Source organism: Falco punctatus (assembly GCF_963210335.1).
Source record: "Falco punctatus genome assembly, chromosome: 14".
Classification (NCBI taxonomy): domain Eukaryota; kingdom Metazoa; phylum Chordata; class Aves; order Falconiformes; family Falconidae; genus Falco; species Falco punctatus.
The window spans coordinates 19,981,341-20,008,244 of NC_137594.1; the positions used below are offsets into that span (position 1 = coordinate 19,981,341).

At 39.9% G+C, this 26,904-nt stretch overlaps 1 protein-coding gene and 1 long non-coding RNA gene across 2 annotated transcripts in view; one reads left to right on the plus strand and one right to left on the minus strand.

Moving 5' to 3' along the window:
* The window catches only part of LOC308053506, a 193,996-nt gene extending 182,257 nt beyond the window's left edge, over positions 1-11,739 (minus strand). Inside the window, exon 1 of the long non-coding RNA XR_013923651.1 lies at positions 11,627-11,739. This is a non-coding gene — a long non-coding RNA (uncharacterized lncRNA). The remainder of the gene's footprint in view (positions 1-11,626) is intronic.
* LOC308053502 (uncharacterized protein) overlaps positions 1,314-26,904 on the plus strand; it is a 38,893-nt gene continuing 13,302 nt past the window's right edge. Inside the window, exon 1 of the mRNA XM_080364790.1 lies at positions 1,314-26,386. The gene's annotated coding sequence lies outside the window, so the exon portion shown is untranslated. The remainder of the gene's footprint in view (positions 26,387-26,904) is intronic.

Below are 26,904 nucleotides of genomic sequence, written 5' to 3' on the forward strand. Positions count from 1 at the left end.
ATCACAGCTGAGTCAGAGATAATAGCCTTTCATGTGGTATCTCTCAACCCATAAAAGTTTATCTGAAGCGCTATGTCCACAAACGTGCACATATATATCTTATTAATGCCAACTCAATTAAACTTGGGCACAGAGTACAGAACAGATATCTGAATCTTTCACCTTGAATCTAAATTACAAATCATATTTAATAAACTCGTTTAAAAATATCTTAATGCACGTACTTTAGCAGAACAGGAAAGATGGAAATAAAATTTAAAAAAAAACAAAAAAACCCTGGGCTGTGGTAAGGTCTCCTGTTGTAGGTAATAGGCTTTCTATGTCAGGATAAGGCCTAAGTAAAGCAAGCCAAACTCTTTCTTGCCCTGCTCACATAACAGTCCTCACACACAAAAATGCAGTTACTATTTTACAGGGGCAAACTCCTCAGAAATTATTGATTTTGTCAAACATTCTGCCACAGGCTATGCGTTTGAGTTCAGTAGAGTGTTTGGTCCTGATGATGGAAAAGTAATGAAACAGAGATGTCAAAACAAATGGGTGGTGTCGCCCAGACTATCCCAGTCTACAGAAGTATGTTTCCTTCATTTTCCTTAGCAGCTCCTCTATGTGGGAGCCACAGAAGAGGAGACTGAATGAGTCTGCCATTGTGCTAAATAAATTTCTTTGAATCAAGGGACTGGCCAGACATTTTGGGTTGCAAGTGCTTCCGTTGAGTCTGAGCAGGAAAACACACAGACAGCTACTGCCCCCTTCATTCTTTCCTTCCATTTGCTAACACAAATTAAAGTGGTAATATTGAAACATCATGTTCATTTCCATCATTCACACACCTTTTAATTCAAGTTGCTCGTGCAATATTTAAGATCTGCAATGAACTGATATGCCAGAGAATAGGAATTATTATAAGTCTTTCTGTCCATGGAATTAGAGATGGCTTATACATGCCCTTCATTAAACAGTGTTCACCTCAAAGGGAAAGGATCTCAACTTAAATTTAATGGGGGATTTCCTTCTGAAGATTGAAATATTGCAAGATCCAATATAAACCCATCAGCTGAGCACAGTTAAAGAATCTTAGATTCACCTCTTCAGGTACAGAAGCCAGAAGATTCCCACCACACTTTCTACTTAAGTGAAGCAATTCATTTGCCACATTGCCACAGTCAGGACTCCCAAAGCCTTAACAGGCACCGAAAACACTCTAAATTATAATTAAATAGATAAAATCTCCAGGACACATTAAAAATCACATTTATGAAAAAAAACCCAAACTCTTAAACACAGCATTTTATGAGTTATAACAGGAATTTATTTTAACCAAATAGGATTTTTTTTAAAAAGAGTCAGAGTTGCCATTATCAGCTTTTGTTCAGCTGCAATGTTAAATTTTTTGATTCAAAAACTGGCAGGCAGTCTGTTTACAGTTCAGTGCTATGGTATAGGGTCACAAAGTGCTTTCATAAATAGCAGTAATAGCTTATGCTGTTTCTTTCATGAAGAAAGCCAAAAATAGGAACAACCAAAATATACTATGCATTCACAAGAATTCAGTCTGCAGAAAAGCTGCAATCCCACAAAGTTTCATGTAGAATAAGTATACTTTGACAAGCCATGATGTGCAGTTTGCTTCAGCCAAAAGGCACTTACTTGAACTTTGCTTCCCCATGTGGAACTGGGGATGGGGATTCCTTTTACTGTGCACATGATGTAGACATGAAACTTTGTGGAATGGATCCTCACACCAGACATTTTACTTTGTTGGGCTAAATGAGCATTCAGGAGCCCTTAAGATACAAAGATATTGCAGAAACTGTATTAGGAGTATATGTGAAACAAGTATATGCACTGGAAGTGAGAATGGTACTGAATTATTTGTTTAGCTATATTGGTTTTCCCAGCATCTTCCTGACAGAAGTGTTAGTTCAGTGTCATTTGCATTCAATATTACAATAACAAAAACTTTCAATATAAACCCTTGATTAGTGGTCATAAAACACTGAGTAACTGAGCATAGGTTAAGTTCTCAATAGGGAAAACACAGCTGTCATCTTCTAAAATAGTGTAAGAAGCCTCTATATAGTCTCTACAATAATGTTGTAAAACTTAATTTCTTCCTAACACTAACTTAAATATGCTTTTTTAAAGAATACCATCATCACTTAAACTTCCTAAACCTTCTTAAACCTTGAAAACTAAAACATAGAGTAAAGGTATTTGCAAAGGCCAGCCAGTCAAATTCAGGGAGGAAGGAGGTCTTCCAAGACTCAGTCTACTATTGTTGACCATTAAGAAAAGGTTTTAATACACATCACAATGGTTGGTTGTTTTGTTTGTTTGTTTGTTTTTTGGGGGGGGGGGGTGAGGGAGAAAAAAAAAGAAAAAAGAAAAAAGAAAAGAAGGGGGGGGGGAGAAAAAAATTAAGAAAAAATTACCTCCTGCTGAGTTTTTCTTCCTGCCCAGAGCAAAATGTAAATGCAAGCAGTAGGAAACAAGTGCCCATCTTTACATGACTGACTTTATTTCACTGACTGTAACCATCAAAATTAAGAGCTCTGTTTCCCCAATAAACTGTAGTCCCAAAAGAAGATGCCACTTTTTAAATATGACCAGATTACCAATAATTTGCTAAAAGAATTTAAGTGAAGCATTTAAAACAAATAAAAGCTCCAATGGTCACTCAAAATGTCAGAACTCTATGGTAAATGCTGAAACTATTGACATTTTAAATGTCAACTATTTTATATTTCTAACACTTTAGCAGGAGCCCTTTATCATTTAAAACGCACTGTCCATTTTGTTAAAAGTTCATATTGTGGAATTTCTTTTTAATTTTCGCCAGTTCCTTCAAGACAATGTTATGTACAATTTAATTCAAGTATGTATGTCCCAAACATAGATTATTTCATTTCACCTTTTATGGTAGCCAGAATAAATAAAGGCAAAGCCCTTCTTGTACCTTCTCTTCCAGCGTCATCACTCGTCTCCCTTCTGTCTAGAGCACATCATTTCTACAGTGCAGAATTACAATTGTGCATGACTAATGCCAAGCTGGTAGTATTCTCATCACCATCAACTCCATGGTGCAATGGTATTTATGAAAGGATTAATTCCAAACTCAGTCTCTGTTTTCCTTCAGTTCAATGGGAGAAACAGGATGATACTGACCATGCTGAAAAGTGCACCACTCTGAACTAGGTGATTAGGGAAATGCCAACATGCAGCTCTTGGAAATACTACACAAATTAATTCTTATGGTCATACAGCCTCGAGTGCTGAGAACTAACTACAGTAAGACCACAGAGAACCATAAGCTCAAACTACCATAACATTAAGCAAAAATCACTACTTTTGGCTATCTTAAAAACAACAACAACAACAAATAGTATCAAAACCACTTCATATGTGAAAGTAACGTAGTTTTCTAAGAGTTCAGAAATGCCTTTACCACAGATCTGCAGTCTCACAAAACTCAGTGACAGCTGACTGCATTAAGGCTCTTCCTCTCTCCCCACTCTGCTTCTAGCAAACAGCCCTTGCTCAATTCCTGCTTACAAAATAGAACAAGTCATGTCTGGGACAGAAACATTAGAGCTATAAGCTTACAAGCACTCCCTGAAAGATGTGCTTCCTACACAAAAGAAAATAAATCTTGCAGGAGTGAGAACAGAAGCCCAGCACTGAGTAAACTCTGCTAAACAGATGCACTGGAATATTTTTCCTGTTTTGCATTAATCCTCAGCATCAGGTTCATTTCTTAGTGTCGTCCCCCCCCATTTCTGCACTGTAACAAATGAAGCCATAAATTTTATTTCCAGGAGTGACTAACATCATTAGATCAGCAGCTTGAAGATCATCCTCAGACACAGTCCCTCCATATGAGGTTAATACGTAAATGCTATAGACTGCATTTGCTTTCATTGTTCTGGCAACTTCGCTGCCTCAATCTTTACTCTCATTTCTATAACGCTTGAATCAAATCTCTAGACAGTAATTAGTATTCGCTTCTGCCTACAAAGCTGACATTTCAATCACCTTTAAACTCAGTTTATAACAGAACTAATCTGGAGATTAACAGAGAAAATAATACTGTTCAAAACAAACAAGGGCCAGATAATGTTTTAGATGCAAATGTAAAAGGATTTCCCGATAACAATGGACAAAAACATTAGAGGGGATGGTTAGAATTGCACAGGGTACATTTGCTCGCTTTAATTCCAAGAAACTACATATTTGGCCATCATAAACTAGATAAACATACAAACTTACTTCCCTCAGAACAGTAGAAATATGATAGTTTCTGAATGTCATTGAGTTATTAAAAAACAATTCCAACTTAATTCCCAATATCCACCTATGTCAGCTATCATGCAAAGAAAGTACAGCTACCAAGTCACAGTAGTTTTACTATACTACTTTAAATGATGCTTTTCCACTGCTTAAACCCCATGCTTCCAGGCCCATGTTTAGACTAAAAATTAATCATGTCCCAAATCTTCTCAGAGTTAACTCAAGCAGCTAATGAAGTATTGAGCAGGAATGCTGGATTTTGAAGCTTGGATCAGTTACACATAGCATACAACCTTCCTTTCTGTACTCCAGCTCTTTTTTCTGTGTCCTTTCTGTTTGTCGAGTACATTCAGAGCTGGATGATAAGACCATGTTCTCAGGAACAGTCTGTATGGCCTTTCTTCTCCTGAGCTTCACCCACCTTTTCTCTCACGACTGACAAAGGTTTAGGGCAAGAACTGAGACTAAATGGGGCCCTCCTCTGCCAGTTCAGTAAAATAAACTGGCACTTTACTCCTGCCACTAGTTGTAAAGCAGAAGCAAAAAACTCATTCTGCAGAAATACTGAAATCCAGGTATGTGAATTGGATAAAGGCTCTGGAATGAACAGGGCTGATAAGAAGGTCGTTATCTCTGAACCCTTCTTTACAGTCTTCAAAGCCTACATTGGCAAGCACCTTAGAATACATTAGAAAGTGTGTCAGTGATTATAGGTGGTCACTGCTAAAAAAACCCAGATAATACAATTTCCTACTGAGTGTATTTCCTCTGGGTTTAGCTCCCATCTGTGCAATCTTCAAAGTGTGGAGCTTTATATTCTAAAATTCTTTATACAGCTCCAAAGTTTGCATTTCTTAAGCACTCTACTCAGGCAGCAGGGGGCACTTTGGAGTGGCATTGTTAGAGTTGAATCAGTGCTTCTATTATTAGCCTTCTTTCATAGTGCATCTTCATAAGAACATACGTATTTCCATGGAGCATGGAGTGTTCCACTTCTGTATACCACCACCTAGCTTCTACCTACAGCAGCAGGGTAACAGACTGTTTGCTGTTTTTCAAATTCAAGCTGCTGACTAGCTGCAGGAAACTGAGTCCTTAGAGGTTCATTGACGCTTCAAGGCCTTCTGGAAAGTAGAACTCCAATTCCATCCTTGATTTTTGAGGCCCAGAAAGCAGAGACCACATTAACATGTATGACTACTGTGACTGAGTACAAAACAGATTAGTATTTATTAATGATCATGATTTAAAACCTCAGAGTTTAGCAACCCACTGGACATTTCATGTACACTTTCACATATACAATATACGAATCCTGTTATTTTATGTGGCACATGCTCATTTCCAGTCTTTTGTTAGTCATGCTGCATTGTATTCAAACTGTGGAAGGCCATGAGTTATGCTTAAAATGTAATACCTCTCAGAGCTGAGGGTTGTACAGCCAGGATAAGGAAAATTAGTCTTTTCGGTCACCTGCAACGGACCTGTTCAGTTTCAGCAGACAAAATTCAAAAGAACATCGACTCATAGAATGGTTTGGGTTGGAAGGGACCTTTAACAGTCATCTAGTCCAACCCCCCGCAGTGAGATCAGGTTACTCAGAGCCCCATCCAACCTGACCTTGAATGTTTTTCTAGCTACAGCCTCTCTGGGCAACCTGTGAAGATCCCTCTATGCAAGTCACAAGGCACTTAATACTTCTCCCCTGTGACAAGCAGCAATGGTTAATTCCCAAAAGCTTTCTCTAGGAAGGCAACAAAAGTATAGGTCTTCCCTCTTTTGGCAAAACCCTGAGGAAACACTCTTGAACCTCTTTGAGGCTAACTGGTTCCCTTGCAGAGAAACGTACAGACAGATGCAGGATTCTGCGACTATTTTGCATGTTCATTTTGCCAAAATTTAAGTTTTACTTAACAAGCAGAATCTCAGTATCAACCTTTAAGTCAAGCAAGGGAACAGTATGCATGCCTTAATTATTCAGGGAGCTCCACTGATCATTTGCAACAGAATCAGACATCTCAATTCCCACCACCTTTGGTCATGATGAAATGCTGCAGTTTCAAATGAAATGCAACACAAATCTCAAATTAAGACCAAACATGCACTGGCTGACCACATTTAGTCCTGGATATGACAAGGGTTGGAGTGAGTGAAAGGGTATATTCTCAAGCTTACAATGCTGGACTGGCACCAGAGCTGGGAAACATTGTCAGACCTCATGTCACTGTCTCCCCCTGTGACCCTGAAATGACTATAAAAGGCAAGATTTCCAGGAGGCTAGCTTTCATACAGAAGCTTCCATCGTAGCAGGGCAGGTTTTCAAGAGATCTTAAACACGATTAGACGCTGGCTCCAAATCTTTGGTTGTTGATCTGCATGCATAAAATTAAAAAATTCTTCTCCTTGCCAGGTCTGGTCTATCATAATACTTCATGCTGTAAGCTTCAGAGGCTATCATTATGCATTTGTAGCTTTGCTCAGCACAGTGGAACTAAAATTTATTAGGGCCTCTAGCCATAATACACAGAAAACTAAGTAAGATTCTGAAAAAACTCCCTTTGCTCCCTCCAAGAGGCTCCTTTACTTCACTCACTGACAATACAACCCCAGGAGAGAGGTAACAGACAAAGGAGAACATGCACACAAAAATATTTGCTTTACTCTTTCAAAGCAGTAACCAATGTCCCACTGTTTTCATAATCTTTGCTATGTCAAAGGCCACTTCTGTTTAACTAATTAAAAATAAAGCCAAGAAAGAACAAACCAGCAGGGTAAAAGAAAATGAGAAAAATAAAATAGATTTGGGAAGTACAAACAAAATGGAGTAAATGTGAAAAAAGTAAAGGGCTAACATGACTCAACAGTACAACTCCCAGACGGTCTAAAGAGACATTTTTGGATATAAACGTATGAATGAAATCACATTAAACAAATATTACCCTTGACATTTTTCACTCATCATTTTACACCTTTTCCTGGAATTTTCCATAGCACCTACTCTTCAGTCTGCAGCCAAATCCACCAGCAATTTGAAAAAAACATTTGATTTTTTTAAGTAGTAAAATATACTCCTGTTGAGAGTAAATAATTGCCTAATTTATTGTTTTTAGTAATGTCATTTCTGAGTAACTGTCATTTCTACATGTCTAATTACCAACTTGAAACAAAGATTTAAAACAAAACCTTAGAAAATAATTTGAAGTGTGCAAGATGTTTAAGAGCCATCACCTCTCCTTAGCTGGATCATAATCAGTATTAGATAATCTATTACTGCCAACAAAAGCTATTGATACCACTTAAGGACAGAGAGCAGGGAAAGTGAGAGGTGCATCCATTCCTATGGAAAACAAACTGTCTTTCAACTGAAATGTTGGCAAGAGTGGCTGAAAAAGCAAGCCATATAATAGACCAATGCATAGTAGCCTGGAATAGTAATACACAGAAAGAAAGCTAGTACACTACTACTATTTGAATAACCTGTGGCAGAACATACCAACATTTCTAATTCAAGATACCTCAGCAGTCTGATCAGTGGCAAGAATCACAGGAGACATCACATAGGCAGTTATGGGATTTGTTTCCTCCCACTATCCTCTATCATCTACTAGTTTCTCTTTGCTGTAAGACGATTTGTATTTTCTTATATCCGTCTAATTTACATGTCCCTGAGCATACTGCAATTCAAAAAAACATTTCTAAACCAAACTTCTACACCTGATTGCATTGAGTTCCACAGATTGGGACTTAAAATATTTGTTTGCTTGGATAGAGGACACAGGTTACACCCTTTTGAGGTCTGTAGCTATGCCTTCTTGCTATAGTTGCAGTCGTAATAAGGATAATCTTATTCAGTGCCTTAGAACAAATAAAAAAACTACACTGTAAGCATCTCCGTCAGTACACAGTGGGGAATCCAGGCCACACTCCAGGATTTGTTATTTCTGTAAAGCAGGCTTGCAGGTCATTGTCTCACACATCCTCCACAGATTGCAGCCCTCCAAAAATTTAATTTTTGTTTAACTCTGCTGACTTTAGTGATCTGTCTTCAGGGGTGTTTCCAGAAAAATAGCCTCAATGGAAAACTACAGCAGTGGTGAAATGCAGGGGTGGGAACTCGCAGCCTAGGGGGGAGTGGGGCTGTGGCAGCATTTCACAAGCTAGCTTTCTGAACTATTGAAGTTACCACATCAACACAACAGGAATTCATGAAAAATTAATCCAAGTCACTAAAATGCTTCAGTGATGCTTCTGATTAATCTGGTCACTCTGGAAATTACTTTAAAGCAACAAGGATAGCACAGCATAATACAAACTAACTACTTAATATAAACTTTTCATGGCACACAGCTTGTTTTTGAAGCCACATAACTTAATATTTGAAATGAGGTTATCAGGAATTGTTGTGCCATAACAAATAACACATGAAGATTGACTCTGAGCTCAACTATTCAAGTACGGTGAAAGTTATGAACACTAACGTTATATCTAAATAGAAAGGCTTACTCACACAAGCCACAAGCCTGCAAATTGTCGTAACAGAACAGATGGAGGCACCAAATGAACCAAGTGTTCCATCTGACACTTGGAGTAAGTGCTTTCCCCAAAAGAGGTTCTTTCAGTAGGAGGTCTTGAGCCTCACCATCACCCCTGCTGAGTAAGCAATAAAATTACCACAGGAAGTCCTACTGTCCCCCCCACAGCGGACTTTCCTCTACACTTTCTTCTAACTGCCCTTTCCATCCTAACTCTTCACTTAGTCTTCAGTCCAATTACACCACACAAAAACAGCTGCAGAGGGGGATACAGCTTACCCCACTCTGCCCAGCTAAAAAGCAACAGGGAGAACCAAACCACCAAATGAAGGAACAGATCGCAGCTTGACACAGCACCTGTCATGTGCAAGCTGAAAGCATTCATCCATGAATGATCATAGCTGGTATCATAGCTTTAATGCTTTCACTTTTTTGTTGTTTAATATTTCCTTTACTGAATATTAGCCAACTCGCTCGTAAACCAGCATGAAGTATTTTCAGCTATGGAACTCAGCCAGATGGAGTTTTCAATTTCCAAAGGTGAACTTCAAAACATCTGGATCTGACTTAACACATAAGCTTCAACATTTGCTGCAACTAGAAATCTCAGGAGAGCAGGCATATTGATGAGCTTTCTACTATCACATAAGGCAGGGCAGGGGTCGTGAAAGAAAAGCAGGAAAAGAAGAAAAGCAACTCCTGTTACAGTATTTCATAGCTACAGATTTCCAAGCATGAATGAAGTCTAGAAAAGAACACTAAAATGTTATATAGTAAAAAAGGAAAAAGACCATTTTAAAACAAGTTTTGTTAAATGATTCCTGGCCAGAAAATAAGAAAATGCAGTTTCTACGGTTTTGTTCTGCATCCAAACCAAAATTTAAAACTTAAAAAAAATTTAAAAGACAGCAGAATCAAAGGACGCAAAACTAACTCAGCAATTGCAGCCAGCAGTTCAGCAGTCATTTTACATTTGCCTCTCTGTGCTCCAGATCTAGAGCAGCAGAAATGTGAATCCATATCCACAGTAAAAATTTTAATGCTGATGTTCTGGAATAATTTAAAACCTCTGTCTCCCTTTATGTTCTTTGGAAGAGGAACGACAATTCATTTCTATTTTACTTCTGCCTAACTATATAATTAATGAATACAAGCTCTTACAGGGATTCCAAACACTCCCCATCTACAACAGCATTATTGTTTTTTAGTCTACTTTTACTTAACCATTTACTTACTTGGCATGTACTATATATGTGTCTTTGAGGGATCATAAATAATTCCCTGAAAAAACTTTTGGTAGAGAAATGCATTTTCAATTATGTTTTGGGTAATTTGGGGTAAAGTTCTTCCTTAAGCATTTTCAGTGCATCAGAAGTGTTTTCATTTTTTTAATTAGTCAGTTTTCTGCTGCTGTTTTTCCCGATTTTAATTTGGTTTGACCAGCTGCTGCTTGCCTTGCTAGAGTTTGTCCTTGAGTTCAAACAGGATATGGCATTCTCCCTTTCAGTGTCTAGCTATGGTGCATTCCACCCACACCTACTCTTCATAATTTCTCTGAGAGAGTGTGGCAGTTGAAGTACCTGGCTGATAATATATTTCTAGGTCATGTCACTTTCAAAACATAACACCAAACAAGCATTAATGAAAGCCTCAGAGTACATTTTCAGTTAGGAAAATATCAGGAGCCAAGTAAATACTGTTAGTGGAAGACAAACTAGTTTTGTAGGAATAACCAGAAGACATAATGAAATGCCAAAGTTAGGAAGCTAAAGTCCTATTAACATCCAGTGCTTCTTAAAAAATTAATCCCTATGTGAGCAGAAGGGGGAATAAATACTATTCTGGGCCAACACACTGCCATTGCCATTCTTGAAAAGAAGATCAAGGAGAGAGTACCTTCTGCCTACAGAGGTAAATGCAGTAGGTCAGTTTCAAGCCACATTACCAAATTAGCAACCCAAACAAGACTCCAGACTGCCAAACAGTTACTAAGCATGAGACCAATTCTCAAGGCAGTAAAACCAGCACTCTCTTACTTTACAAGCACGTAACACAACCTCACATAACCAAAAGTACTTATACGAAATAACAGGAAGCAGTGGTCTGTCGATACTCTCTGAACAACCTGTGTAACTGTCCACAATCAGAAAGTTTCTACACTTGCTACTATTATTTAAGGACAGATGCTTACACTGGGACAGAAAACAATTATGTGTTGTTTGTGGCACACATTCTCTTTTCTTGATGATATTTACATCTACTAAAAGCAAGAAAAACGTTATGTTGCTTTGCTCCATCTTATACTTTTTAAGGTTAGAAGATTTTGTAGTTAGGCAAAGCCATGACAAGGGTTTTTTCTATAAACCATAATATTGGCAGAATATCAATGTCATACTTAAAAGCCTTTAGATCCAGATTTAAAAGCAATTGAAAGACTCAAGAAAATAACCAACTCCCTATATAATTTTCTTAGGGCAATAAATCAAGTGCTTCAAAACAAAGTCAAAAAGACTTATTAGCCAGCAACTTCATAGACAACCAGCTATAATTTCAGCAAAACTGCTTATATGCCAGAAGAGCTCAGAGAGAATGGTTTCAGAAAAGCCACCACATTGTAAAAAGTAACATACCTGATAACTTAGTGTTATTATACTAGCAAAACAAGCCAGATTATCCCAGCAGGGCTCATAATTGCAAACAGAAAGCATTTAAATAAAAAAGACATTCAATCCATGCCACCTTTAAAACTTTGTTTCTGCAATATCAGCTGTAGGTGTTTTATTCAAGTTATGTTTTAGGCTTACCTTGATTACATGCTCATTGTAATAAGTTCCAGTTCTGTCAGGTCACAGGCTACTCCTTGAAGAGCCTAAAAATTTATCCCAGGGTAATTTCACCAAGGTCTCACCAGTAAGACTAAAAGAAAAACAAAAAGCAGTTTTAAAATCTCATTTTTAAGGGACAACAGCCTACATAAGAAGGCAACAGTTTCAAATACAACATCTCCTATGGAACCAGAAGAATTATAAAAAAAATAATACATATAACCTTGCAATCGTAAGTTTTGACCATAATTATGTGAAAGGCTAATTCATGTTCTCACAACATAATTTCAGTTCCATGGGGGAAATCTATAACAACCCACAACCAATATCCTACCAGTCAAAGTTTTCAGAATTTGCTTGCCCAGGTCCTAATCCCAATTTTTGATCTATTAACGGTAACCTAATCGATATATTATTTGCTATCTAGAAAAAAATAAGGGGCTTTTTCTATGGGTAGAGTGGGGTAAGAAAAAAGAACCAAAATATGTTCAGTTTCTCTCAAAAATAAAAGGCTCATGTTTCATTACATCAGAAAATAATTGAAGTACTTATAAAAAAAACAAATAATTTTTTGTACAGTCACAGAATTTTCCAGCTGAAGTTTATGAGTGATTGAGTCGGGGCTAGTTTATCACCAAGTGTATTAGTAGATCCTTGCCTAGAACTTAACTTTTAGATTCTACCTTCCAGTCATAAGCCAACTCTCACACAGCCCAAAATAACTTGGGCCCTAGATCTGGATATATTATTTGCTTCTTTTGTTTTTCTACAGAGCTCCAGCTATCAAAAGTACCACCGCATGCACAAGTCGGCTCTTGCTTAAAAACAGAATTTTAAAAATGTTCTATGATGGCACCCAGTCTTTGTGTTTGCCATCATTTGAGACTAAGCTCTCACAGTGCCTGCTCCAGAGTAGATGTGAAAATGAAGGCAAAGCCAAATATCATCTCAAAGCGTTCCCAAAGCTTTTCTACTACAGGAGTACACCGGGCAGTTCCTGCCCAGTGTTTTAAAGAAAACACTTTCAACAAAGTAGACAAGCAGTACCACCACAGACAAGATTCAGCAACTTAACTGCCTCTTGCAAGACAACTACCAATTTAAAATTAAAACCTGTATATGATGTAGCTAAAGTTACACCCATTAAATGAGGGAAACTGTGGGAACTCCACGATTCACCAGTCACGTATTGATTGTATTTTCTCTAGCAGCATAGCATTTCGCTTCTAGTTACGTGCTGTAACCTGAAGCTGCAATTTATTTACCATACTCGAAGTTCAAAGTCTATTTTTCAGTTTCTCTCCGAGCAAGCTCTTCTGTACGAAGCACGCGGTGTGGTTTCTGCTCCCGTGTACCAGCGAAGCACGTTCCCTCCCGTGCCATCTTGAGGCGCTTCCAGCCAGCGGCGCTGCGTGAGGTACCGAGGGTAACAGCCCTCGCTCGCTGTCGAGCCCGCCGGCAGCCACGGCGCCGACCGAGTGCTTTTGGTCAACAGGGGACAAGCACCGCCTGGAATGGAAGTTTCAGGGTCTGCCTGCATAAACCCACAGAAGCCACCGCCAGCGTCACACGGAGCCGCTGAGCGCTCCGTTTCCCGGCGGCACCGCCGGGCTCGGAGCGGCCGCTTCGCGCCTCCTCCGGAGGGGAGCGTCGCCTTCGCGCCTCCGCCTGAGGGGTGCAGCCGCCTTGCACCTCCGCCGGCTCCAAGCCCCCTCACGCCTCTCCGAGCCGCCCGGCAGCGGGAGCCGCGGCGAGCCCCGGCTGCCGCCTCAGCTGCCTCCCTGCCCCGGGGCCAGCCAGGGCGCCAGGCGGGAAGCGTGAGGCGCCACGCGCCCGCCTCGCCCCCCCGACGGCCTCCGCCCTCCTCCCCGGCGCCCCCCGGCGGCGCCCCCGCTCAGCCCGCCTTGCCCACCCGCCGCCCCGCTGCCCCCGGGGCTACGCTGTAGCCGCGACACATGCGGTGGACTGTAAGTCAGAGGTGGTTACGGGGTGGGGGCTGAATGAGGTGCCACCGGAGTTATTTGGAAATGAAAGCCCATCGCAGCAGCTGGTGCTACCTCAGCCATAGAACTTCCCTCTCACCACGCCGGCCTTCCCTAGCAGCGCATCCCAGCAGTGCGGCCTGCTCCTGGGTAGCTCCAACAGCAGCCTGAGACACCGAAGCACTTGTTCACTGGAGAACTAATTGTCTGCTGGGATAACAGCCTGAGCAATTAATCTAACCTTGCAGAAGCTGACAGGAGAGAGTGAAATGCTGATAGAAATCTCAGAGTTGATACACAAGTATCACCTGGCAGACAAAGCTGCCTCAGCCTTAAAAGCTGGAGTGCTCAAGACTACATCTTTGCACCTCATTTATAGAGGAAAAACAACTTATACACACTTTTTGCCAGTTCAGTAACAGCTATCATTAGTTGTATTTCAAATCATATCAACTTGCCGTTCCCCCCCCCCCCCCCCCCCCCGTCCTCTATTACTGCCATAGAAGAATCCTTGGAGGATTAATAGGGACCAAATGTGTCCCTACTAAAACTGAAGTTCTTGAATTCCAAGTATCCTTATGGATCTTTATATAGACAGCATCTGGGTCTTCCCTTCCCACCAACTGCAAAAAGCAAGAGGTAGTGAATAAAGGAGAAAAAGAGGACAAGAGAAGCGAGAGATCTGAGTCCAAGCAGTCAGTATTGTTTTCCTGAATGTTCCTGTCCAACCATATGCTGTACGTAACTAGAGATGAATGTCTACAATCTACTTAAAGATCTGGAATTAGATTCACAGGTAAATGGCATTTACTATAGGCATGTTATCAATGCAAAAGAAAACTGAAGGGCAGGAGAGGTCCCCTCCACCTTCTCTTTGAATCTCTGCAGGCTTGCCTGGTTATCAGCTGTAGCATTTAGGGTGGAGGGAAGAAATAGAATCATAGAATGGGTTGGTTGGAAGGGACCTCAAAGATCACCTAGTTCCAGCCCTCCTGCCGTGGGCAGGGACACCTTCCCCTAGACCAGGTCGCTCCAAGCCCCGTCCAGCCTGGCCTTGAACGCTTCCAGGGATGGGGCATCCACTGCTGCTCTGGGCAGCCTGTGCCAGTGTCTCACCGCTCTCGCAAATTAGCCACTTATGATTGCAAATTTATCAGTAACATTAGCACAATTGTCTAACTTGGTGAGCTCCTTCTCCCCAGATATCAGCAACACTAAAATTACTGTTTCCCCCATACTAATCAGATTTCTGGACTAATTTTATGGTGGAAAACACTTATCGATACCATTTTTCAGACCAACATTTTTACTAAATATAAGTAGTTAGTAAAGGCAGCAAGTTGGAAATTTACTTATGTTTTATGTTAACAATTAGAACTAAGGTGACCTTTTTAGCACTTTGTTTGCTTTGTGTCTAGTTCTCAAAATATATTTTGTGCTAAAATATCACAAACCTTCTCAAAGAATGAACACTGCAGGAGAAACTAAAATTATTCCTACACACAGGTACTTTCTAGTATGGTTATTCTTTACACAAGCTTTTTGAGAAAGTCTGCAGCCACCAAAGCTGTAGCTACATAGAAACTATTAGATCAAAGAACACAGACCTAGTTCAGTGTTGTGAGGCCACCATTTAACATCTACATATGGGTAATCCTTTTTACAGCATTGTAAGGGTACATATACTGAAGTACCACTAGCTCAAGCAAGTGATACCCAAACTCAGACAGAATAAAGCCTTGTTTGCTGAGTTTACTTTCTGACAACTTGTTGCTCTGTTCTCAAAACTATGAAACAGTTTTGCTTTCATCTATCACAGTAAGAAATGCTTTGCCTCTACAGTCAGAAGCAAAAACAAGGTGAGTACCCAGGGAGTGGACTGTAGCCATGCACCCCCTTTCAAGAGTGCGTGGCTTACTAGTTTTATTAATCTTGATATTGTCAAGTTCTCTGATTGCTGGAAAGCTTTGTACAGTAAATGTATTTGTTATGCTGGAGTCCCTTAGAATTTATATTTAGTTCATGAGATTTACTGCATATCAGTGTTTAGAATAAAAATTCAAGTCCTATTGGCTCACTGCAGCATGAATAGAGAATAAGACGTTGTAAGGGAAAGCAATTCCAAGACACAGCAGATGTATTCTGCAGTTTCTCCTTTTCTTACAGGCTGTGCAGCTTGAAAAGCTTGAGTGTCTACTTCTGAGGTAGATGCCTCCCTGGGCTGTTCTTCTGGTCTGATTCAGCTGAAGGAATTAAGTCACAGCAGTTAACATTTTCTTTTAAATCACATGCACAAGAAACAAACAAAACTGTTTATACAGTGTGCTCACTGTTGGAAAAGCAATCGAGGCTTGTTTGTTGTTGCAGTGTTTAAGGCAAGCTAGAACTTCTATTTAGCCAGAATATTTAGCCAGAAGTTGCCACCCTTTACTTCCTTAGTGTTGCACATGGTCTAACATGGGAGTAGATTATGAAATAAATGTTTGGAAATTAGTCAGGCAAAGGACTGCTGGTTGCTACATTATCAAATAATAGGGTTGTTGTTGTATGAAACAAAAGGAACAATTTCCTGTCCTACATTTTTTTCAGTCCAAAGTTGGTACATGAAGTAAATCTTTAACTCAGCAGCTATTTCTTGTGATCCTGGCTACAAAAGAAGTCATGAAAAAGTCAGCTGGATAAATGAGAGAGCACATCTCTGAGCAACAGCCATCAGCTGAAAAAGACACTTTTAAGTGGGTAGGGCAGACTGCTCTCCAATTCCATCACTTAGGCAGAAAGGTAACCAGCAGACTGTATTTTTAGGCCTATCTCGTGCCAAGACTTTCATACTACTTAAGAGGAGCAGGAAAAAACATGCATCTTTAGAAGGGGGAGGATATGCCAAGATTGTATACAAGCCCTGACTTCTGAAGAGCCCAAGAAGTCTTGTCGTCACAGGGAGTCTTGCTGTTCTTTGGGGAAGACCTACTACTGATGTCTAGCTATGCATTCAATCCCTGTTATCTCGTTGTTGTCGACATGAAATGGTTATCTTCTTTCCAGTAGAGGTCGGTTATGTGTGCAGTAATCCCATTGGTTTGGGTTACAAAGAAATGATGAAGAATGAATAACATGAATCCCATAAATATAGGATTGAAGCCCAGACCCTGGTGGGAAAGAAAGAGGTAATATCCAATACAGTGGGAGTCTAGGGAGGGGTTAGAACCTTTAATTTCCACCTTCCTAGAACTCGGACTTTTGCAGGAATGTCAATAAGAATACCCTGATTTTGCCAGTAAGAAAGCCTAAATCCCAAGAATACTGATTAGTGCAAGATCTGCAGGCAGTTGATCAGATCACAGCTGATGTTCATCCAGTGGTACCTAACCTTTATACCTCATTGACTATGATTCCAGAGACTACTGTATATTTTATTGTATTAGATTTAAAAGATGCCACATTTTGCATTCCAATAAGCAAACAGAGTCAGATGCTGTTTGTCTTTGAATGGGAGACCCCAATGACATGGAGAAAATCAGTTATGCTGGACCATGCTACCACAAGGATTCAAGAACAGGTCTACACTATTTGGTAACGTACTAGCAAAAGAACTGCAACAATGGCAAGGTAACCAACAGAACATTATATTGTTATATATGTAGATGGTATCTGAATTGGGGTGGACCACAAAGATGATTGTCTGAAAGCCACTATCGATTTACTGAACATTTTGGATCTAGCTGGATATTGCATGTCCAAGAAAAAGGCACAGATGGCATGAGAGTGAATCCAGTATTTGAGATGAAATTTCTAAAAGCTAGCGAGAATTTGGGATGGAACAAAAAGAAGCAATCTGTAGAAGTGCGCTTTCAAGATCAAAACAGGAATTGAGAGGATTTCTTGGAATGGCTAGCTGGTGTGAAACGTAGATTCCTGATTGTGGACTGATAGCTGAACCCTTAAATGCTGCTATTAAGGACCCAGGTGATCTCCTGGAACGGACACCTAAATGCCAAAAAAGTTCTGATGAGATCAAGAAAGAATTAATGCAGGCCCCAGCCCTAGGCTTACTAGATCCAACTAAATCTTTCTAACTTTTATGTACACAAGTGGCAACATGTGGCCTTGGGAGTGCTTGTACAGTCCCCTGGGGACAGAAAAAGGTCAGCGGCCTGTTTTTCAAAATAGTTGGATGAGGTAAACAAAGGCTGGCCAGCATGTTCGCAAGCAGTAGTAGCTACAGCTATGCTAGTTAAAGAAGCTCACAGACTCACTTTGAGTCAGCCCATCACAGCATTGGTCCCACATACAGTGATAGCAATATTGGAACATAAGGGATATAGATTGATTTCTCCCAACCAGCTAGCTAAATCCAAGCCTTAGTGTTAGGGCAGAATGACTCAATTCTGAAGACAACACCAGGTTTCAATCCTGTTACTTTATTACCAATAGCTGAAGAAGAAACTTTACATCATGACTGCATGGCTACGACTGAATGATCCTGAAGGATCAACCCTTGGAGAACCCAATGCAGAACTGGAATTACACACTGATGGCAGCAGCAGTTTTGAGCATGGAGGAGTGAGAAAGGTTAGGTATGCTGTAATAAATTGAAATACTTCAGCCCAAAAGGCAGTGCTCAGGTGAGAGCTATCAGCTCTAAGAATTGGACACAATCAAATAACCAATAAATATACAGACTCCAAATACACCTTCAGTTGTACACACTTATGGAGCCATCTGGAAGGAGAGATAACTGAACTCCCAAGGAACACCCATGAATATGAATGCGAGACTTCAGATCTCTTGCAAGCGGTATTGGAACCAAAAGAAGTGGCTATAAGCCATAGTACAGCCCACCAGAAGGGTCAAGGGAATATAATTCAAGGCAACCACTAGGCAGATTCAGCAGCAAAACCAGCAGCCTTATAAGAGATCCAAGGAGCATTACAAGGAAATTGGAGATATAACTGCCACGGTATTCAGAAAAAGACAGTAAACTGATTGAAATATTACATTGTAGTAAAAATAAAGGATGGAGGGTGACACCCACCCACCAGGCCGTAGCCACTCCCCAATTAATTCTATTCTCACTGATTTGCAAAAAGAAACTTGTATAGGAGCAGAGCCAATGGACAATAGCATTAGATGGTATGCTATAGAACCAAAACCACAGACACTGGCAGACATCATTACTAGAAAATGTCTTGTTTCTTGTAAAACTAATCCAAAAATTCAGCAAAGGCCACCACCTGGCAACCCAAAAAGGGTAGTCACTCCTGGATAACATTAGCAAATAAACTTTTCTGAATTGCCTAATTGTAATAGGTATAAATACCTTCTTGTTCCGGTAGATACCTTTTCAGGCTGGCCAGAAGCTTTCTCATGTTGCACCAATCAGGCAAGGGAGGTAGTTAAGGTATTTCTTAAACAATTCCCCAATTTGGAATACCAGAAGTACTATCATCAGATAACAGACCCCATTTTATTGCTGACATAGCGCAAGAAATATCCAAGTTCGTTCAAATTAAATGGGAACTGCATACACCCTGGAGACCTTAGTCAAATGGGAAAGTAGAAAGAATGAAACAAACTCTCAAATGATAAATTGCTAAGTTGTGCCAAGAGACCCATTTGGAGTGGAGAGAGGTATCACCAACAGCATTAATGAGAATCCAAATCACTCCTAGAAGTAAAGAAAAAGCCCTTTTGAGATCCTTTACGGGAAGCCATACCCAGTTAATTCTGTTTGGGGGAAAGGTAACCAGATGCATGTGATGGGAAATAGAGTTAAGCAAACTTATATGATATATCTTTCTAAGGTACTGTCAAGCCTGCACCAGTATCTAAGTACAGCAGCACCATTACCTCTAAATACTGCCATACATTAATTCCAACCTGGAGATTCCATCCACGTTTGAACTTGGAGAGATAAACCATTAAAAGAAACTTGGAAGGGACCATATCTTGTACTTTTGACTACCTATACAGAAATAAAGATCGACAGAATTAACTCTTGGATACATTACATAGGAGTAAAGAAAGCTCCTCCAGAAAAACAGTGGACTGTTAGGCCTGCAGTGGATTTGAAATGGAAATTTTCAAAACAGATTAAATCTTGAGTCTCCTGTGAATTTAGTCCATAAACTGTACCTGAGACTCGTAATATGCCCATGGAGAATCAAACTATCCTCAAGGAATGTTTATCTTGTTAAGACTACTAATTTTACTGCAAATTATATTTCTGTTCATTTATTAAAGTAGATTATTGTTCTCAAAAGCCAATAATAGAATTCCTAAGAAAGTTCGAAAAATTTAACATTACTAAGGTGAAAATTAGAAGGCTAGTATGTATAGAAAAGCCTACAACACCCCACAAACCTTTTGGTTACTAGAGGAGACCAAATGCATGCAAAAGGACAGACAGATATTAAAGAGTATTTGATCTCTCTTTCACAGACTTGGTCTTCACTACGCAGGTATCTGAATCAAAAGGCCTCTCTCCTGTTGGACACACCGGTTCAGCCAGGGGACATTCTGTATATTCTAACTTGTAACAATGAACCTATGAAGAAGTAGAAAAGGCCTTACACAGTACTGTTAAGAATTTACACTGCAGTAAAGGCAGAGGGAATAAACTCTTGGATTCATCATACAAGGGTAAAAAGGGCACCCACTTCAGATCAGGAGGTGGACTTCCAAACAGCCTGGTCACCTTAAAGTTCATTTGACTAGAAAACTTTAAAGTAACTGCACTTAGATTTTGGAGAAATTTTGCATAGGAATAGAGTGTGCTCAGAAATTAACAATACTGTTTGAAATAATAGTAGTTGTTGGTGTGTCTTTATTGGGATAGTTGTGTAAATACATTGATTATTTCAAGAAGTGAAGGGTCTGAAAGGATTGATACTGCTCTTTTGTCTTGTAATTCAAGTAGTATCTCATGACACCAACCTTGTTTTGAAATTAATCCAATCATTCCAAAGAATCCACAACTCCAGTAGCATTACAGCCTGTATGCCATTACCTAAATTGACTGAAGATCTTCTCAGATTGGGGTTATTAACAATAAACTTGAATCAAACTTAAATTTATGCTACAGACCAAAGGAATCTTACAGATGCGATATAATCAAACAAAAATAGTGAGACAAAGCTATTGGGCCCCAAACAAGATAAAGCAGTGTAACAGAGAACAGCAGGGAAGAAATACACACTAATAGCAAGAGCCCAGGAAGGATGTGAAAAACTTGCCTGTCCCATAACTTGTATTGATTTATCCTCTAAAGAGCAATCAAATACTGGAGTACAGTTCCAGTCAGGATGGGTATAGTTTTCCTCCATTGTTAGCTTGCATTCACAGAAAACTGGACTTGAGTCATGGCCTCTGATCTGTACGTAGTTGTTTCTCTATTCCCATGCATACTACAGTATCTATTCTGAGAATAGATACTCATTATAATTTGACTCATTATAACAAGGAAATGTTTTTCCCCCCTCCGTCTGCTCAGCAGAACAGCCTGCTGGCTCAAAGCTAAGACTGAAATCTCTTATTCCAGGAGGAGGTAAGGGGTTGCTGTCTTCACTCGCCCAGCTCTGGTACTCTGCATGTGGATCATTCTTAGCAGTACACACCTTTGTTGTTCCTATAAACACTGAGTAGTAGGAGGAACATTGAATTCCAAAAGCCTTGTCTTAAAATTCTTTGTAATCCCCTCATGGATCATCAGACTCTTTTCATGAGTTCCAGCAGAACAGTAGCAATAAGAACTAAGTCCAAGACAGAATCACAGGAAAAAAATGAGAATGCACGATGCTGAGAAGGCTCACAAGCAGCATGATCAGATGAATATTCCTTTCTGCTTTCCCATACTGCAGTGTTACATCAGATAGTATTACTAAATACTAGGTGAATCCAGGAGTTGTTAGGATCTCAGTAAAGTCAGTATTCCTGTTTTTATTGTTATTCTTTTCTTCTTCTTAAGCTGATACAGATCATAAACTCTCTTCTACAGACTTTGCCAGTCTAGGAAAAACAGCTGATTTAAAGCTAAACAATAGGACTCTGTTGTCATCTATAAATATTACCAGGAAAAAACCTATTGAGGGTGAAGAGTTATTTAAGCTAAAGGGCAGATTTGTTATGAGAGCAAGTGGCGATCAACTAGGAATAAATCTAGGTTAGAAATTAGAAGGCTTGAGAAGAGTTCTTGAACTAGACCTCATATCTTAGTAGCTAGACCAAAAACCCCATATATATGAAATGTAGAACTCAGGTTGGAAAAGAATGCATCCTGTTTTCTCACGTCCACAGAATAATTAGATTTAGTTCAGTCCGGTCATCATTTACAACTCACTAACTTTTGGACAAGCCAATATGCTGCCCCAAACTCAATGTATGAGCCAGTTATTTTATTTCTGCTGTTCTGAGAACTGAGGATAGCCACAGTACATTCCCTGGCTAAAGAAAATCAGTCACCACAAGTCTAAAATATCAGAAACTATCTCTAGCCATTTCAGTGCATGAGCTGAGAGATCTTCCAGATGGAATTAAAGAATCCTATGAGGAGAAGAAATAGGATATTTTGCTAGTAATAAAAATTATAGAACAAAACAAGTCATCAGTGCAATCATACATATGTGCTTAATATAAAGCCTTATTCCATGAGGTTCGTTAGGCTTCTGCAACTGCTCTGGATTTTGCCCTGACAGCATTTCTCCTGGAATTCTCCACCATTATTTGTGGTAGAAAGTTCCTAATGGCAAGGAACAAGGGCATCACTTTATCTTACCTATTTCATCAGTAAACATATCACTAAAGTTAATGTAACAATATTGTCTTGGATAGGAATAGTACTGTATAACATCACAGATGGGCTAAGCCTGAACAAAAGTCACAACAATTGACACAAAGTACCCTGGGAATATTTTGATATTTAGGGAAGAGGGTAGAGCAAGCATAGTTTGGGAATAGGTTTTTACTGCATGAGAGATTTCACCCTCTTGTCTCTCATAACATCCTCCTCCTGTGCCTCACACTTACCTCCTTTCATCACACACCACAAAGCATTAATGCAGAACCCCTACTGGCCTTATAAAGGTTACTAGACTTTTCACAACTTCTCCACACATTCTTCCCTCCTACAGCTGGAAGAAATCCCACAATACCACAATAATGAGGCTGTCAAATGATGTATAATAGTTTATTATGTACTGCAAAACCCAGTCTTTGCTACAAGTGGACCAGCAGAGGCTGGACTCCTGCAAAAAAACAGAATTCAATTTAATTGTTCTCCCCATGAACATCATCAAAGAGGTATCATCACCTGCTGTGCTACGTTTCCAGGATGAGATCTCTGGGGCATATCAACTCACAGGTCTGTTGAGTTCTGTATTGTTTAGGAAGTCACACTGCTGCAGGGTTTACCTTGCTTCTATTGCTGACAAAAGCCTCGAGCAGGCCCTCTCCCTTCTGAGTCTGAAAACTCCATGTTCCTATCCAAAATGGGGGTTCAGGAAGAACTGGGAACTGTAATATGGCCACTCAAAAACCCACAGGCTTCCTGGAGGCAACTTAGCACTCAAGCAAAACTTGAGTTTGCTTAGTGCTGCCTCCTGCTCTACCAAAAACATAGTTAATGTTAGAACATTTAGAAAAGCATCCTTCCTTTCCCTTCCCTGCCTTACATAGCCTTTAATTCTGGCCAGTAAAAGCATCCGCCGTAACTGACAGTTGTTCCCACCCAGAAGCAGCACACCCCCTACCAGCTGCGTTGTGACTGCATCTCACTGATGACAGGCTCTGTGTCTCAGGAGTTGGACTGAGAATTAAGGCTGTTTGGGTAGAGGGGAAGACAGTTTGCTTCATTCCTTTTTCTTTTTTCTCTTAGATTTAATACCTTTAATTTCAGTCAAATTAATGCTTGTCTCCCCACTTAACATTTTTCAGCCATGCAGCTTGACACCAGTACATTCTTCCCAAATCAAACTTCACTACCAGCTCACAGGACACCTTTTAACTTTGGTTACTTCACATCTATGTATTTGCTTTGCAGCTTTCACAGAAGAAATACAAGTGGTCCCAGTTTTATAACAAAGTTTCAGTGCAACAGAAGTAGAGATCGGTGCCATCAGTCTTATGGGTACCAGCATTCCAGAAACATTGCTACACTTCTTCCATACAGCTCCAGCTTTGACATCTTTCTTGAAGAAAGGATGTCGATGGAATCATTTATTCTGATACAATGGCTGTCAAAGTGATGATTCTGTGGAGGAAAAACTCATAAAAAATTTTGGCAAAGGTCTGCTTTGCTCTGACAGCTCAAGTGTATACCATGTACACATCTGGAACAGGGCAATACAAATCAGATCGACAAGGATGCTGTCAAGTTTACTTTATTGCAGGCTGTTAATCAGCAAGTTTCATCGTACAAATGGTCTTATTTTCTGCTTTGGCTCCATTTGGGATATGTTTTTGTAAACTAAAGTTTTTTTGCATAATGTAGAAATTTTGTCTCTCATCCAGCTCTGATTATGGTTCTCACACTAAATATATCATAAACATGTATTTTGGCAGGGGTAAAATTACAGTCTTCCAAGTATAAAGAAACCAGAATCCTGCTGGTTTGAGCTGTCCCAGCTCCACCTTCCTTGTCCTTACTGTTCAGCTGTAAGATTTTTTTTTCTATTGCTTCAATTGCAGGAAAAAAAAAAATCTAGGTATACTTGAATCATAAGTACCACTTCCCTGCAGCTGTCCATCTCGAAAATAATATATACTTAAAGTATCCTGAAAAATTAAATACTTCAAACAGAAGTCTATGCTAAGGATACCCCAGATATTTTTTTTAATTTTTTTTTTTTTTTTTTACAGCCCTGAGTAGAAGCAGTGACAGCAGGGGGCACAACTGCTGATAGCTCACAACTTGGTGACAACCTTCATACCACTCTGACCTAGCTTGTTTACCACTATTATGTATTCCCAACAGATGAACTGCTTCTCTAAGCCGTAACAACCAGCTAGCTATTTGATTGCCACATCTTTTATGCAGGCCAGCCAAAAACACTATAAGCTCTACATATAAGCCATTTACCTCTACATATCCTTTCCTGTGCTGTAGGATAGGATTACAGCTCTCAGATCATCATAGCGTGCTGAGGAAAAAAAGGGGATTTTCCATACTCCGTCACAGAAAAGGAGCTGGGTAGGAGCCTTTCCCAGTGCATTTGCAACCTTTGCTGTTTAATACTAGCCACATAAAGAACTACTGCAACAGTTCATACCTGGAGGGCACAGAAAAGCAGGAGACTAAAAGGAGCCGTTCTAGCCGAACTGCTTTTTCCAGAGCAGCAATTACTGTTCATGCCTTGCTGACTTCTCTCAAAGAAACTAAAAGACAAGCTCTAGCAGCATTAGAAGAGCAGGTGACAACAAAGAAATCATACTCCATCTCCCCCCCCCACACACAAGTAGTACTAGCATCAGTTTAGAAAAAAGTAGAACGCCAGGCAGGCTCTGGATGTATTTGCAGTCATGAGGAGGTGACAACCTGGAAGTTATTGAATAGGGTACCATTCTGGAAACAGAACATTTCACAGCAGCTGTAAACAAGACCATGTGTAATATCTTTCAGTGACAGGGAAGACATTAGTTCCTTTCTTCACACTTCTGGACTTTTTGCAACAGTGCAGACAAACCTTAGAGTTCATACAGGGTATCTTTAGCACCATTTCAAGAACACTACTGCAGACTACAGTTTCTGCTAAATAACTACTCCTTATTTCTGTTGTAGTATGTGGGCTCTTAACTATTCAGAGTCAATGGTCTCCAGTGTGAACTCCAGAAAGATGATGTCCACAGTCGAGGTTATTCCTATCCATAGACTCTTCTTATTAACTGTTGTTGCAGACTTCTGCTCTCATAACCACAGAAGATGTTGGAAGTAGGCTATTTGAGGTAATGTCCCCATATCAGAGAAGTCCTTCTGACATTTAATCAGCTCTCTCAAACATATTGATACAAATCTCACTTATCCTGAAAGGCTCATAACTTAGCAGTCAGTGGAGCTTCTAGGGAGATGATGCTGAAGAGGGCAAGTCAGTGTGCTCTCCGCTTGCTTGAAAGCGATCGTAATAGGAGTTTGCAAATATTAAGCTAGAAAAAGGTAAACAGGACAGGTTTTTGTTTACAATAACCAGCAAATCTCACTGGAGCTTTTGAGTCTTAATACCCATTTTGGGCCTCTTAAGACTTAACAGCTCTTGCAATAGGCTATATACAGGCTATTGAGACTGAGATAAAGTGACCAGTGCAATTTTACACGTTAAAAGGCTCAAAAATAAGGGCTTACTGTACAGCAGCATACACAGAATTGAGAACCACACAAGACCTTTCTGAACTGGCAGTTTCACCTGTTCTGTGACACATGCTTTGTGAACACAGCACACTGTTTACAACCCACATAAGAGTGCAGTGCTACAAACAAGCTCTTACTACAATTCTTCTCTCCCCCTCACCATCCCAGCCTGAGTCAATACTCAGTAATGATGATTTCAGAATGAATTTCATAATTGAAAAGCCAAATCAACTGCTCACTGCAAGATAACACATTTTCTTCCTTTGCATCCCACAACTTAGGCAAAGTAATACATTTTCACTACATCCTTCTGATCATTTCCTAAGATAAATCACAGAAGTTTTCCCACAGAACACCCAAGTTCTGCACACAAAACAAGACTTAGCATCAGTATTTCCAGTATCACCAAACAGCACTGACGTGCGGAATTAGACTCTATAACTCGAAAGTTATAAAGTAGGTATGTTTATTGCGCGCACATGCACGGGGGATCGCTCCTCCACAAGCGTGCATACCCGAAGTGACGAACCATCCCACATTTATACAATGAAACAAATGAATATTCAATTAGCGCCTATACATATTTGTTACCTAAACCCCGCTTCGTATGTTAATTAGCTTATCAGTCCGTTTCCTGGAATGTGGTGGTCTTGCAGGTTTGTAGGTGATTCATGTTCTTGTGACCATCTAATCTTCTTCAGCAAGGAAAGGCGATTCATGTCCTTGTGACCATCCAATCTTCTCCAGCAAGGAGACTTAGCACTCCCTCCCTCTAGATAGCATTTGAATGTCTCTCATCTTCTCTCATTCTCTTTTAAATAGCCCCTTTTGTTAGAGAAAGAAGGGCAGGCGTCTCCCCGTCTCCCCAAAAACTGTAGTTGTCTCCCCAAAAACTGTAGTTGTCTCCCCAAAAACTGTAGTTGTCTCCCCAAAAACTG